We start from the raw sequence: 17,536 nt of genomic DNA, 5'->3' as shown, positions 1-17,536 counted from the left end.
CTTTAATTCCCAATTGAGAAAAAGTGCAATAAACAGGAATATAGATTGATATTCCTGATGAACATCCTCAACAAAATATTAGCTAGTAGAGTTCAATGGAGTGCCCAGCATGGGAATCTAGTGGGCTAAAGTACTTGAGTTGCATGTACCAGAATCTCATATGACTGCTTGTTGTCCGAGCAGCCTGACTTCCCATCCAGCTCCCTGCTTGTGGCCTGGAAAATCAATTGAGAATGGACTCTGCAGTGTGGGAGATCTAGAAGAAGCTCCTGACTCCTGGCTTCAGAATGGCTCAGCTCTGGCAATTGTGGCCACTTGGGAAGTGAATCAGTGGAGAGTGCATCTTTCTCTCTGTATCTCCTCTCTGTGTGTCTGACTTTCCAAATTAAAAAAAAAAAAAAAAAACAAATGATATAATATTTACTTGCACCAACTGAGATTTGTCCCTGGTGTTCTGAAATAACTCAACATAAATAAATCAATGAATGTGATTCATCACAACTGCAAATTGAAGAATAAAACATAATATTGTCATAGTTGATGCAAAGAATGCAGCTAATAAAGTACAACATCTCATATTAAAATATTTATATATAATATAAATGTAAATAGTCAAGAAGGAGCATTCCTCCACACAATCAAGGCAATATACAGACAAAATAAAAGATCATAACCATGATTATATTGAATGGGGAAAACTTGGGTGGCTTTCCACTAAGAACCAATACCTGATAGAGAGGCCCATTTTGACCAATGCTGTTCAACTTATTTCTGAAAGTTCTATCCAGAGCTATTGTGCAAGATAGAAAAATTAAAAGGATATAAATGGGAAAGGAAGAAATCAAAATATTCCTATTTGTAAATAATATGCTTATACATATATAGAAGGACCACTAAGAAACTATTGGAATTCACAATGGAGTTTTGGTAAGTTGTAGGGTATAATATTAACACAAAATTCAGTAGCCCTCATATACTTGGATAATGCTCTGGCTAAGAATGTCAAGGTCAAACCCATCTAACAACATATGCAAAACAACAACCACCAAAAAACTTAGGTATCTTGGATTAAAATTAACCAAAGGGCTGCAATAATCTATACTATATCAGGCAGAAGACAGGAGTTAGAAGCTTTATCTGGGTCTCAAATGTGGGTTCAGGGGCTAAAATCCTTAGTTTATCTTTTGCATTTCCAAGGCCATTAACAGGAAGCTGCATTGAAAATAGGCAAGCCATGACAGCAATTTATCTCCATTCAGAATGTTAACATTGAAGGCAGCAGCTTTACCTTATATACTGAAATACTTGCTCCAAAAAGATCGGGATTCTTGATTTCAACATTTAACTTGACTGTTTCATTTGGGTGCTACATGAATATATTATACTTGGCATCAAACTTATTTTTTTCCCATCTCGGATAAAAGTACAAAATAAACAATGTTTCCCAAGTGGGACATTTAGCAGTGTTCTGATTCCCTGATCTCCTAAAGCCCAGGTATAATTACCATTACCCCATCTCCAGAAATATCTCAAGCACATCATTTCTTTTATATTTCCTGTGTCTAGAGTCAGGTTACTTATACCCTGTTACTTATAACCCCCTACACTTCTGCTACGAGCTCTGACTCCATGCACACCTCCCTCTAGTCTTTCTCCAAAGGGAAGTCAGAATAATGAGTCCAGCTGTAACTCCACACACATCACTCTCCCTCCTAAATAACTTTGATCGTTTCCAAAGAGATCTGCATAAAAATAATACTCTGTAATGTAGTTTATAGCACCCTTGTGCTCTGGCTGTGTTATCTCAAGTTAGTTGTATCGTTTTATCTTCTTTCCATATCCTCACAAATTCTTGCTACTGTCATTTTTATAACTGTTTTAATTATTGTGAAATAGTGCCACATTCAGCTTTGATTCTTATTTTAATAAAACACATGAGCTTAAACTTCATTTTAGGAGCTTAGTGGCTACTTGCATATCCTGAGTGAAGACTTTTTTCAGATAGTTTTCATATATTACTTGGGTTATTTATCTTTGTGTTGCTTAAAAATAAAAGAAGTAGGGCAGGTGCCATGGAATGGTACTCTAAATGTTTACCTGTGATGCTGGCATCCCATATAGGTGCCCATTCATGTCCCATCTGATCCACTTCTGATCAATCCCCTGCTTATGACCTGGAAAGCAACATATGCTGGCTCAAGTCCTTTGGTCTCTGCAACCATGTGAGAAATTAAGAAGCATCCGAGTCCTAGCTTTGGGTCAGCTCAGCTCCAGCCTTTTTGGCTATTTGAGTAACGAACCATCAGATGGAAGACCTCTCTCTGAGTCTCCCCTATCTCTCTTCTCTGTAACTCTGCCTTTCATACTTGTTTTATAATACACAGCTTATGAACTCTATAAAAGCACAGATGCTTATGTGTGTGAATAGCATTTTCTCTATTCATAATCTGTTGATGTACACCCACATTGATTGTACATCTTGACAGTTTTATCCTTACGAGCATTCTACAATGCATTGCTGTGAGAAAAAGACAAAAACCCTGAAATTTATGTAGAAAACAACATCAGATTAAAAGGAAGAGTTGACTCATCCATAAGGTCAATTTAAATTTGAGTTCCAATGGATTTCCCCAGTATTACAACACTTAAATAACAACTGAGATAATTTATCATACGAATTTGATTTGGAACATGTCAGTAAGTGAACAAAATCATATGAAGTGTGCTTAGCAATTTTACTTACTCTCTGTATGACATAGGAGAATCTGAAGAAGCCAAACAAAAAGGAGTATTTGCAAACTTCAGACTAGCCCACGCAGGGGAGTCCTTTGCGGAATCACAGCCTCACTCAGCCAGGGATCTCCCCATCTTATTCTATCCCAAGAAATATCCAAGAGATTCCCTCAGGGTCTGTTTCTGTTTGGGTGATTTATCTATACAATTCCAACATGCTCTGTACATTATTCCTCCCCAAGTAGAACATTTACAGACTGAGAAAGACAACTCCAATGAAGACTGATTTCCAAATTAAGTGTTCCAGGGAGCCAGCCATTCAATAACCAGATAGCAGAAATTCTTGGGGATTGGGGGAGTAAGGCTTGGAAAATGTCCTGGCCCGTTGCTGCCTTCTGAGATTATAGGTTACTCAATGTTCCCAGATTACCCTGAGCAAGACAGTGCAGGATCAGCAAAAGACAAGTTAAAATATCACAGACTTCCCTGTCCCTGCTATGATTTGACACCTTTTGTTGAAAATATATCATATGCAAAATAATTGTGAAATTACATGCATAGTTTTAACAAATATTTGCATCAAAATAAAATTATCCTGAATTTATTTTTCAACCAACTGTTGGAATGTCCCACGTAAAATCGCCTTCAGCTTTTCAATTTTCCTTAGCTACATACCATGGCTGTCACAAAGTACACTTTGCCAGAAGATATGGGATGCTGGAGCCCATCACTGATGAGACGAACTACATGGTTTCACAAGTCTTTAATTATACAGATGAATAAAATAGAGGAGATTTTAAGTTAATTAATGTAGCACTTACAGAAAGCAGTTCTACGTTTTTCTGCATGTAGTTAATGCCTAGGGCACTTGGCAAAGCAAACAATATGGAACAGACTATTGTTGATCAGACTGATAAACATGCTCTTACCTTTCAAATAATTCTTAGACAATGCTAATTAGCTAGCTTGTTGCAAAAATATTTAATGAGTCCTCGGTGAAGTGGAAATCCAAAGCAATTTCCTTTTGTGTCTTACTGCAGACTTGATTAAAAACAACAGGGTGATTATGTCTAAATAACTAAAATAAGGATGGATGGGAATATACTTTCGATTGTAGTCAACAATATGTTAGAAACAACATTTTTAGAATATATTGGTAATATTGTAATTGTGCCAATGTATGAATGTGTATTTCAAGTATATTGATTATATTTTCTTCTGATTTTGAAATTGTGCATATAAGTAATTTACATTGATCATATATACATTATTTTAGTATTAAATATTAATGTATTTGATGACATTTAGAAGTGGATACAAGCTTAAACAGCCACTAATTAAAAGGCATCTTTCCCTTTTAAATACTATTCATTCTTCAGCTTGCAATTCATTCAGGAATTTGCCAGGTGAATGAATTCTGACTTTCAGCTTTCCACAGTTTACCTAGTGAAAATCAGCAGTCCCATTGCTTCTAGGCTTTTCCTGCTGTTCTATGAGGCCTTCAAACATAAACCACACAAACTCGTTTCAGAATGGTGGGGGTGCAAAAGAGCTTGTTTTTTTTTTTTTTTCTGCAGAGAGAGTACAATTAAAAGATGGTGAAAACAATTATGAAGTTTAATAACCTCTGTTCTAGGTTATGTGACCTAATGAACTTTGTTAGTGACCTGAATTTTGTTAGCTTTAGATTTGAAATGGGTATGGATTTCCAAATCTACCTAAGTGATTTTCACAATGTTAAAAAGTAACATTATAATAAGTATTTTTAAACCATCTAGATGAACACATAAAATCCAAACTCTAACTTGCTTTTTATTTAATATTGGAACCCATTACTAGTAGAATTTCTCCATTATTTCAAAGGTACATGACTACTTTTTAATATCTCCTTTTAATTTTTCCCTTTTCTGTGTTCTACAAATTTGTTTTCACATCTTCCAATGCACTAATTTTGGCTTCCTCTCAATTTCATTTACATTAAATCTGGATCAGCACCTCCCTGGTTTGGGGTTTGGGGTTTATGATTTCCACCAGCCTTGCTGGGCACAATTAGGCTTTCATATTAAATATTCATTGCTTGAGAGATGCGAGTAATGAATTTCAGGATCTTCACAGGATACCCATATCCATTTAAATGTGTTATATAAAATGACACACACACACATATACATATGTATATGCATCTATGTATACACACACATATAAATAGTTACTATATGATCGTGTTTGAAAAAATAAGGACAAGGAAAATAATCTGTACATATCCAGTCATGTCTTGAAATAAATTCAGTAGTGGATTGAACCTGTGCATGCAGAAGTCATGAATGGACACAGCCTTTATGTAGCTTTACATACATGCACACGGAGGGTCATGATATCCATCTCACTCAGAGACTCCTTTTGTCATGGCTTTTGTCGCTCATCTACAGTTACACTAAAAATGAAGTCAGAAATACAAATGCCATTATTGCCAAGAGAAATTTGCATTTGTGTATGTCAGTCACTCGGGCCATTGGCAGGATAGATACTCTTAAGCTAACCTTGAGTTCCTAATACCTTTGAAAAAAGTTTTCATGTATCCGAAAATATTAGCATATTGAACACTTACTGCTATTCTTAAGATTTCTTTTCTCAGACTATTTCTCCACATAGTTCTATCTCTGGATTTATGGTTCCCACCTGGATGTGTGTTGCTCTTCCTCGTTCTTGGTGTATTTTTATTTAAGTTCATTGGATTGTTCTCTCTGTAACTTCTTGAAGTCCTTGATTTAAGATATTTGGACAGGAAGACAGTTATTTGTATGAACTTTGGCATGTTTTCTGTGGTCACTGACAAGCTACAATCACTCAAAATGTTTCAATAATGGACACATATTTCAAAATGGAAAGCATGCTAGGAAGGCAAGTCTCACAATGATTTTTCAGGAAAGATTTTTTTTTCATTACTCCCAAAATATGTGCTTTCATGATGTGCTTTTCACGTATGATAATTACTTCTGGATTAACTCACGCGGCATTGTGGCCTTTTGTAGTGTTGTCCTTGCCTATCTCTGAGCATACTGTTTCAGTTGGATTCACCCAAATTTAATCCCATTTCTCCTCCAATGTTTGTGGCTATAGAACAGAAATTTTAGGTTACTGCATTTCAACAAATGTTCGCGGGGGATAATTCTGCCTCAAAGTCAGATATTTTTTCTAGATTTAGAACACTATCTTTTTATATGTGCATCTCTGAGGATTTCTCATTTTTGGTTACCTTAGAGATTTATTTTTAAATCTTATCTACTTTACCCTCTTTGCACTCTCCGGAGATCTAATGCATAACACAGCCAAAAACACAAATTGAGGATCTTAAAATTTCACACTTTTATTTCATTGAATGTGTTTTTGTACATGTTAGGAGTTAATAATATTTAGCATATGAAAGTAAATAAATAAGTTATCTGATAGAATGAAGAAAGCAAAGTAGGGGCTTAGTATTTAAAAGTTTTTTTTTTTATCAAGGAGATAAAATATTAAAAGCGACACATAATCATTAAGTCACCAAAGCTTTGTAAATCAGCTTATGTGTTATATACTTTTCAGACTTCAGCTAATTAATTGCTTATTTTAAACTTCCATTTTATTTGGGATCGCTTTGCTTTCCACCTGCAAGACATAACTAATTGAACAAATGAACAACCGATTCATCCACGGGCTCACTAGTAGGAAATGAGTTCTAATGATGTCGCTCGATAAATATGATAAGCAATCATGGAGATGCCTGACACCAGGGATTTTAAGTAAAGCATTTCCACAGCTGAACAGGATCCCAAAGGCAAATGATAAAGAGTAGAGGCAGACTGCTTTACCTCATCGCCATTACTTTCATAATGCTGAGGAGAAATTACCAGCTCCTGTGAGTTAGAGATGAATAAAATAGGAAGATACATGCCTGGCTGAACACTTCCACTTACTCAAATGAGTTTTCTGCCTTCTGTTAGTTTGCAGCTCAGTTAGGTTAGCTATTCTTTTTCTCCTGAATTACATTGAAATGAATAGCTTTTCTAAACATATCTAATATGTGAAAAAGATAAAAAAATAAAACCCAGCAATTTGAAAATGTAAACACATTCAACTTTGGCTGACTGTCATTATGATTCTAATAGTATTTTTTCTTAAATTATTAAATACTAGCATAAACAAAATGTCCTAAGCAATAATCTATAGGTTTCAGTAATATGTATTACCACTAAGTAAGTAGCTCTTTTGTCACCCAGATTTTTGTTTCTACGTAGAAGTATTCCCTGCCTATCACAACAATGTAAAATTTAAAACACACTGCATTTTTTAAGCAACATTCGGAGTTTCTTTGCATTGTAGTATATGTTTGGAATTAAAAAAAAATTGGAGCCTAAATCTGTTGACATCAATATTACAAAGGATTATGTTTCTCTTTCTACAGTTTACCATTTTATTTCTTTTAAAAAATGGAAAGAATGACAGAGAAGGTACAACAGAAAAAGTTTTACTCCTCAAGTAACCACAACAGACAGGTCTGATACGTACAGGAAGGATAAGTCAGGAACATCATTCTGGTCTCCCACGCAGGTGGCAGGAGCTGAGCTCTCTGTACCATCCCAGGTGAAATAGCAGGAGCCGAGGTGGGGGTAAAATTGGTACTCTGACATACGATGTTACTTGCTGAGCGGCAAGTTAACTCACTGTATTGTAACACTGAGTCCTCTTCATACTCTTGTCCTTATTTTCCACTTTCCTTATAAATAATTTACATGTACTAAGATGCTTTTATTTTTTGCATTATTTGCAACATCAAGTACATTTTCCATCTTGATAAGTAGCCATTATAATATCAGATAATATAGACTTCGATATGGAAAGCATTAAAAGATGAAGATTAAAACTACATCATGATTAATTGATACAGTCTACAAACAGAAACCACAATGATAAATGTATACACACCAAATGTCAGGGCACCTAGTTAGGTGAAACAAACATTAACAGATTTAAAGCGAGAAACAGACAATACAATAAAAGCGGCCAAAATATACCACTAACCTCCACAGAAAAATCAGTAAGACAGAAACTCAGCAAGGAAACAACGGAGCTGACCCAGACCATGGAACAAAGGTTTATTTGTTCTATTCAACCTACAGATGCAGACATACAAACAGAAATCTTCACCTACAGATGTAGAAGCTTTCAACCTTACAACACACACACACACACACACACACACACACACACACACACACACTCAAATACAAACATTTTTATCAGTTCATGGAGAATTCTTCCAATATTGATAACATTATAGGTCACAAAACAAACCTCAGCAATTTTAAAAATTAAAAACATATCATGCATCTTTTCAGCTCATCATGGAGACATAAAACTGGAGAGCAATAAGCCAAAATACATCAGAAAATATGGAAATACTTAAAAAAAAGCTAACAACAAGCTGTTAAATGAAAAGTGGGTAAGAATCAAAGGGGAAATGAAAAAAATAAATCTTAAGAGGAAGTCATCAAAGTGACATATTAAACCTTATGGGACACAGTCAAGGCACTGTTAAGAGGAAAGTTATTTTAATTAGTTCCCAGGTTAAGAAACTAGAAATGCACCAGATAAATAGGCTAGCCATACACCTGAATGAGCTACAAAAGCAACAGCAAAATAATCGTAACAGAAGAAATGACCAAAGTAAGTAAGGAAATTCTCCAAACAGTGGCCAAAGGAGCCCCAAATAAGATCAATTGATCAAAGACACAGTTCTTTGACAAAAATCAACAAATAGAGTCCCAACTAGTTCAAATGATCAAGAAAGTATGGGAAAGATATAGTTCATTAAATAAAAAATGAAAAATGAAATATAGTAGTGGATAACACAGAATTACAAAGGGTAATCATGAACTATTAGAAACATACGCCAACAAATCAGAAAATCCAAATGAAATGGATAGATTTCTGGATACATACAGTCTTAAATGAATGCAAAATTAAAGATTTGTAGATTGTAATTAAAGATCAAAGCAGCCTTATAAACAGGATGAAAAGTGAATCAGTTGGGCCCGGCGCGGTGGCACAAGTGGTTAAAGGTCCTCGCCTTGCACGCCCGGGATCCCATATGGGCGCCGGTTCTAATCCCGGCAGCCCCGCTTCCCTTCCAACTCCCTGCCTGTGGCCTGGGAAAGCAGTCGAGGACAGCCCAAAGCTTTGGGACCCTGCACCCGCGTGGGAGATCCGGAAGAGGCTCCTGGCTTCTGGTTGGCATAGTATCGGCCCGTTGCGCTCACTTGGGGAGTGAATCATCAGATGGAAGATCTTCCTCTCTGTCTCTCCTCTCTGTACATTCGCCTTTCCAATAAAAAAATAATAAAAATAAATCTTAAAAAAAAACAAAACAGTGAATCAGTTGCTTAATCCTTCTCACGACCTGGAAAGGAAGCAGAGGCTGGCTCAGATCCCTGGGTCCTCTCACCTGCACTGGAGACCTGGAGGAATCTCTTATCTCTTGGCTCCAGATCAGACCAGCTGGCACATCCGTTTGGGGAATGAATCAGTAGTTGTAAAGTGCCTCTCTATTTCTCCTTGTCTCTTTTGTAACCATGCTTTCAAACAAAAATAAAATTTTAATAAAAAGGATTAAATAGGCAATTTTTGGCTCATTAGGTTACTGTATTATTATCATATCTTCATTTCACAAAGTCTTTAGCAAATGAGAACTGCCAAATGTCTGTTCCTTAAACAGCCGTCAGAACAAAATCATTAAATAGGCAAAACTGAAGTTACTGAAACTTTGAATGGAATGAAGATAACGACGTCAGAGTTTTATGGTTTCACATTATAGGGGAGATTTTGAGAAAATTTGGCCAGGATTAGACATTGGGTAGGGTCTCATAATATGGAGTCAGTGAGCAAAGATAGCTATCTTGAGCTGTAAATAATTTTTCATAAGTAAGTTATGTGACTTCATTTGTTTGCACAGGATAAAATATTATCTGAAGCAAAAAGGTTATGGTGCACTTTATTTGTCCACAATACACTTATTGCACATAGAGAGGAAACTACACCTGTTTCCTGTGTATTTTAGTATGGGGAAATTAAAACATGTTTGTTTTTCTGGTTCTGAGCAGTGTTATGTGATTTCATAAGAAGCATCATTTGCTTTTTCCTTTTGTCTGAAGACAATAGCTGAAAAATTCACTTCATTATTTAACTCTCTTACTGTTGGTATTTGCTTTCCTGCTGCAAATCTGTAGTAAAACAAATACATTTTAGAGTTCTCAGCTAATTAACCCAAATAAAAATTACATTTCTTCTTTTAGGTTTCTGCCTCACATCTACTCATGATTTCACACTGCATCATTTTGTTTGTCTGGGAAATCTGTTTTATACCACAGGTACTTTCAGCAACAGGACCTAATTTCATTTAGTTCTCTCATTCTGATGGTCTCTCTCACTATCCACTCATGCAGTTTCCTCCCAGAAACTATTCACGTTTTTAATAATTATTGTTATATTTCAGTAATTTTGCAAATATTCAATTCCTCCCCACGAAAGAAGAGAATTTAGACACAAATAATGGAATCTGTGCATGCATGCCACATGTATCAAAGCTACTTCTCAAAGTACCCGAAGAAAACACATAACAAAAATCATCCCATTACGTTGATTTTCCCATCAAAAGTAAGATGAATTATTCTTCCTCTCTGTGATAGAAATTAGTATTTTCTTTCTGACCAACTGTTGACAAATACTGAAAAAAACTTTAAATTATTTTGTTAAGAAAGGATGGCAGTTATTTTGCAATAAATAAGCATAATGTTTTTATAAAAAATATTTTTTTCCATATTTGACACTTGAAATTTTAGAAAACCTTTGTAATACCTGCTTGTTCTGTGTTTCCTTTTCTTTCAACTTTATCCACACTCGATTTCAATGGAACTTTTTTCTCTTTTTAAATTTAAGGTTACTCTTTGTCTTAATAAACTTAACTGTACTGCTTAGATTCAAGTTTTTTTTCCCTTTACGCTAAAGTAGCTATCATAATGGAAAAATTGAAATCTTCTATTCTGTATTAAAATATAAAAGTATGAATCAAATTTTGTAGAAAGCTTAGGCTTATATATGTATTTGCTTAACATTTAATTAAAAGTAGCACCATGGCTGGCACTATTGTATAACAGGTTATATCTTTGTCTACACTGCTGGTATTCCATATGGGCAGTAGCTACTCTGTTTCCAATCTAGCTACTGGTCTGGGTAAGCAGCAGAAATGGATCCAAACACTTGGATCCCTGCATCCACATAGGAGACCAGGAAGAAGTTCCTAGCTCTTGGCTCCAGACCGGTCTAACTGTGGCTGCTGTTGTCATGTGGAGAGTGTACCAATGGATGGAAAATCTCAGTCTATCAAAAGTGAATCTCCCTGTAAGTCTGCCTTTCAAATAAAAATAATTACTTTAAAAAGAAGTAATAGTAGTATGTTCTTGGTTAAGATAATACAAATATATTGTATAGCTTTTTAACTTCTTTAAGAAAATAACATAATTTTTTGACAAATATATTCCTTAAGAAAATGGATGGTGGCTTTAAAAAGTAATATGAAAATATCTGTTGGTGAATATGACTTGTGAGTAGAATTACATAAATTTTACATATGCATATTCTAATTGTGTGTTTACAGTTTTATAACTAGAGGTAAACATTTGCTATTTAATCAACTCCATCATCATTATTATCAAACCTATTTTTGGATTTTGATTTTAACTCCATTTAAATGTGTTATTGTTGATCCTTGCGATGAACATCACTACACTGAATTCACATTTTCAGAGAGTCTGGATGCTCCAAAATGCTTGTGCAACACAGGATTCAGTTTTAGAAAATTTAGATCATCTTTTGGCAAAAGGGAGAAAGGAGCAGGTGGCTAAGCTAACAGCATTACTGTTAAGATTCCCACATCCCCCAATGGAGTTACTGGATTCAATGTCAAATTCCAGCTTCTGACTCCAGTTTATTGCCACTGCAAACACTAGAAAAAAGTGTTGACCAAATTATTAGGTTCTACCACCCATGGGAGACAATGAAATTAAATTTCCAACTTCCTGTTTTGAACTCAGCTCAACTCCAGATGTTGTTATGGCATTTATACGATGACAATGAAGGAAGGAAGGAAGGAAGAGAGGAAGAAAGGGAGGAAGGAAGGAAGGAAGGAAGGAAGGAAGGAAGGAAGGAAGGAAGGAAGGAAAGAAGGAAGGAAGGAAGGAAGAGAGGAAGAAAGAGAGGAAGGAAGGAAGGAAGCTAGGCAGGTAAGAATCAAGAAAAGATGGATTTAGAATGAAACAGAAGAAAAATGGAAAATTGTATGGCAGGTTTCACAAAGTCTCACTCATCCTAGTAAGGAATTATTGATTAAAAAGAAAATCAGGCTTCCTGATATTGCTTCATCTAGTACTAAAATAATCAACATTTGTGCCCTCTTTGTTTAAATGAGGGAAGCTACCCCATACTAGTCTGAGAATGAGACAGCTGCACAGACTTGAAACAAACTTATATGGGACAGTTTGATAGTTCTCTTCTTAGTCCTTACTTCTTACAGTGCTTCTTTAACCTGGAAAATGAGTGGTACACTGCTATGTCCACCACAAAGCACATTTTCGGTTGCTCACAATCCAATTCTTAAAATATACGGAGTATCTCTAACATTCTGGTGCTTCTTTAATATTGAGAAGAAAATGAAGGCTGTTAGTGAGGAAAACTGTCATCTTCATCTCCATAGCAGTTGATTTCACACTGATATACATCCTAAAACTCTCCCCATTATTCACATTTGTTTCTGCTCATCTCTAGTTAACACTGGTCCATGTGGCTTATAATTTGGTCTAACCTTGACCCCTACACCTGAGGAGATGCACTGCTAGTTAGCATGTAATTCTACAGCTAGGCTTGCTAAATCTGTTCATTTACAGCCACAATCTAATCAGGGAGCATCCAGATATATCCAAGTGGAACACCTGGGATCCATTTATAATCCTATTTTCGTGGTATAACAGCAGTCATGTTATGATCAAGGTCAGTTTTCTTTTTCAACCATAGGTTTCTTATGTGTTAGAGCTCGGATAAAAGAGTCCCAAAATTTATAAGGCACCAACCATACAAACCAAAAGCTCTAATTCTGCGCAGTCCACATTCGTGAGATAAGTACATCAATGTCCCTTCATGAGTCATTCAAGGTGACCTTGTATGGTATCACTTCTACTTCCATTCCTTAGCACCTCTGTTGGGATGTTATATTGGATTAACGAGCATCAGGAAAATTGCTAGTTATTTCTTGGTGTATCTGTGAGAGAGTTTTGGGGAGAGACTGGCATGTGAGTCCATGGACAGACTGGGAAGACACTACTCTCAGTATTCAATGAAGGAAGCGTTCAAATGACGGAGGTAGGCAGAGAATAGTAAGGGAGGGTTCTCTCTCCTAAGAGCTTGGCTTCCTTTTCTCTTGCCCCTTTACATCAGAACTTCAGAGCTGGTAGCATTTTCACTCCAGACCTTTTACTAGTTGCCTTATATGGTGTCAGGATTTTGACCTCTGATTGCGATGTTCCCAACTAAGTCTTGTAGTTTTACAGCATTCAGACTGAAGGGAACTATTCCATGGCCGCCATCTTGCAGACAGCCTGCTGTACAAATGTGCGATTTCCACACCAAAGTCAGCCTCTTCCTTCAAAAGATCCTTTCCCATATAAGGAAATTTCAACAAGTTTATGGAATGGAATTTAAAAATGTTATTTTGTTCCAAATAAAAATGTGTGCATATTTGTAGTAAGATGTGTTTTCCAAAATTTTTTTCAAGATTCATATCTCTACCTCTCTTGCTGTCTAAATAATCAATTAGTGTTGATTCTTGAGAGAAAAAGAGTTAGCCTTTGATTTTTTTTTTTTAAAGATTCATTTATTTTTATTGGAAAGTCAGGTTTTTTGGAAAAGGAAGGAGAAACTGAGAGAAAGATCTCTGTCTGCTGATTGACTCCCTAAATGGTCTCAATGGTTGCAGTTGAGCCAATCCGAAGCAAAAAGCCAGCTTTCCCAAGGTCTCTTGGGCCATCCTCTACTATTTTTACAGGCCACAGGCAGGGAGCTGGATGAGAAGTGGGGCAGCCAGGACACTAACTGGTGACGATGTGTGATCCCGGCACATGCAAGGCAAGGACTTTGGCCACTAGGCTACCACACCTGGACTGCCTTTCTTTATACATATATTTATGTAAGTATGTATATATGGATTATGTATATGTATATATGTATGTATATTAGAGACAGGGACCTATATGATGACTCAATAAGCTAATCCTCCACTTGCCAGGGTCAGCATCCCATATGGGTACTAGCTTGTGTCCTGGATATTCCAATCTGATCCCTGCTTATGGCCTGGGAACACAGCAAAGGTTGGCCCAAAGCTTTCGAACACTGCACCTGTGTGTGAGACCAACAACAAGCTTTTGTTCTGCCTTTGAATCACCCCAGTTTCAGCCATTGTGGCCATCTGGGGAGAGAACAAGCAGATGGAAGATCTTTCTCTTTCTCTCTGTCACCCTGCCTTTCCAATAGAAATAAATAAGTCTTCACATAATTTTTTAAAACATGTAAAATATGTAAATAAAATATATGTAACACATATTACAGGTGATATATATGTGTATACAAATATAGATTTGCTGCTTTCTTAAGGATTATTTACCTATTTTTGTTTGTTTTATTTTCCTGTTGAAATACTTACATTTTCAATAATTATTTGAAAATGATTAAAAGAATAAAGAAACAACCTTGCTAGAAACTCCTGTGGAATAGCTGTCTTTCTATTTTCTACTTGTTTAATTCTTTATTTTGTGAAGGATTGAGCCTATTTTTTATAAAGCAATTGGAATAAATGTTGTTATAAAAATTAAAATGAGGAAACAAAGAAAGTAAGGGAGTGGTAGTGTAGGAAGTACTGTTATGACCTTAAAATTTTGTATACAAATTACATGAAATCTATTCTCTCTAGAAACCTGAAAACAAAGTAGTAATTACTCTCATTTCAGTATAAATCTATCGAATGAGAACATTAGTGTCAATTACATGACTATCAATTGGCCATCTTCTTTGTATTGATGAAACTAGCTGTCTAGCCAAGATCAAAAAGCAACTCCCCTCATCAAGGAGCCTTCACAAATGTCCTCTGCAAAACTGCCCTTGAAATGTACCAAATCCTAAATAAATCCCTCCTAAATAAGATAGAGTTACCCTTGTCCTTATACAGTTAGAGAAGCGTCTGTGACAGTGTTGATAGACTAGCAGCCCTCCTGGGAGTTTTTCTTAGGCAGCATTATAAAGAAATCTCTAGGTAGAGGATCTAGCAGAGATGAACTAAATTTATTCTGCCAAGGGGCATTTAAAGATTTACAACATCATTCACAAGCCATACAGAATTATCAATGTAAAAATCATCCTGCTGGGCCTGGCATGGTACCCTAGTAGTTAAAATGCTTGCCTTGTATGCACCAGCATCCCATATGGGTGCCAGTTCGTATCCTGGCAGGGCTGCTTTCCTCCAGCTCTCTGCTTGTGGCCTGGGAAAGCAGTCGAGGACGGCCCAAAGCCTTGGGATCTTGCACCCATGTGGGAGAACCCCAAGAAGCTTCTGGCTTTGGACTGGCCCAGCTCTGGCCACTGGGGCCATGTGGGGAATGAATCAACCAACACAAGATCTTCCTCTCTGTTTCTCCTCCTCTCTGTATATCTGACATTCCAATAAAAATCAATAAATCTAAAAAGAAAAAAAAATATCCTACTACAGGTTTAGGGAATAATAAGGCATGACTTCAGTCATCATGGCAGAATATATACCAAGTGATTTGACAGGCTTTGTGGGGTTCACAGGCCAGCTATTCCCACCCATCTTATTACACTAAAATTGCATTTTCCTTTGTACTGCTGGAAATCCCCCTGTATTTCAAAACAACATGTACTTTAAGTTGAATCGTTTCTGACTAGATTCGTTACTTATTGTAGGTATTATTAAGATGTGTAGTTGTCACTCCAGTGTGTGGGATGATTCATTGTATCTAGTGGTTGAGTTAATGTTTTGAAGAGTAACAGTGGTTATCATGCTACATAACTTGACGCTTAAAGAAAACAAAGAATGGAGGAAGGAAGGAATAGAAAGACAGTTGTTATTAACCTACTAAAAGTACTTTAGAGGAGAGAGGCTGAGGGCTTACTCTAGAATTTTACTGGGAGAGGTTGGATATATTCCTCCATGGGAAAGCTTGAAACAAAATTCAGGAAGAATTCTAATGGATCAATTTTCATGGAGAATTCCTTTATATAAACAAAAATTAGCTAAAAATAATGCTTGTGCCTTAGTAAAATTAAAATCATATACACATATACATATATTAAGTGCAAAATCTTTGTTTTAGCATCAAGAGCATATATTACATTTCTCCTAAAACATGATTTTGAACATACAAATTTGAGTGTCATAAGTGTGTGGATGATATTTAATGCTATTTTCATTACAAGAAATCTTATGGGGAGAAAATACAGATCAGAAGGACCTAGTGATCACTTCATGCAGACAAAGTAAACGGCCTGAAAGGAGAAGTGACCATTAGTGGAGAGCAGCCAACCTCACCTGGCTGTGGCACCTCCACAAGCAAAGCAGAAAGCTTTAAAGGAGAAAGTTGTCCACTGGAACAAATAAAGCTGGACTTCAGGGTTTTCTTTAGTTTTAGCACAAGGTCATTAGTGACACTGAAAAAGATATGATTATAGAAGATATTGGAAAAATATCATTGAGAATGATGAGAAAAAAGAGTCGTGTAGCGTGAATGTGAAATGGGAGCTGTGTCAAGGAGGATATGTTGAATACAGGAAGGTTGGGTTTTCTTTTTTAATCTGAATCTCAATGAGATGATCTTGTCCATTTCTTATTTCATCACTTAGGTTTAAGATTCAGTTATCAATCGACAGGTCTCCTCTTCCCTTTCCGTACTTTGTACTTTGCATTTGCTTTATACATTTGATAAATTCATGACCCTCTTTGTCATCTCTTGTTCTTACGAAATTAAAATCCTTAAAATAATTTTGTTTTGAAATATCTGTTTTTCTCATTTTGAGATAAAACTGTATTTTATACTTGCATTTTTGCCTCTCATTTGACATTCTCTTTCATTTCCTTCTGTATATTTCTTTTTCTACTTGACATTGCTTCTATGGCTCCAGTTCCAAACCCCTCACCCCCTACAAAAAAAAAATCATGTCTCATGGGTCAGTATGTTTGATAAAATTAACATTTCGTGAAACTTTAAAAATGTCTTCATTTACATTGTCAAACAAAAGCCTCTCCTTTTAAAATTCTCAACATCTGTGTGTGTGTGTATGTGTGTGTGTGTGTATGTGTGTGAATACTTCAAGGATATTCTGCTATTGCTTCCAGTATCCACATTTTCTTTTTTTTAAATATTTATTTATCTTTATTGCAAAGTCAGAGATACAGAGTAGGAGAGACAGAGAGGAAACTCTTCCTTCTGTCTGATGATTCACTCTCCAAGTGACCAAAACGGCTGGCGCTGTGCCAATCGGAGCCAGGATCCAGGAACTTCCTCCAGGTCTCCCATGTGGATGCAGGGTCCCAAGGCTATGGTCCGTCCTTGACTTCTTTCCCAGGCCTCAATCAGGGAGCTGTATGGGAAATGGAACTACTGGGATTAGAACCAGTGACCATATGGGATTCCCGTGCATTCTAGGTAAA

The sequence above is a fragment of the Ochotona curzoniae genome, unplaced genomic scaffold (assembly GCF_017591425.1).
Source record: "Ochotona curzoniae isolate NIBS_2020 unplaced genomic scaffold, NIBS_Ocur_1.0 contig_3190, whole genome shotgun sequence".
Lineage (NCBI taxonomy): Eukaryota > Metazoa > Chordata > Mammalia > Lagomorpha > Ochotonidae > Ochotona > Ochotona curzoniae.
Note: the sequence above shows the minus strand (reverse complement) of the source record.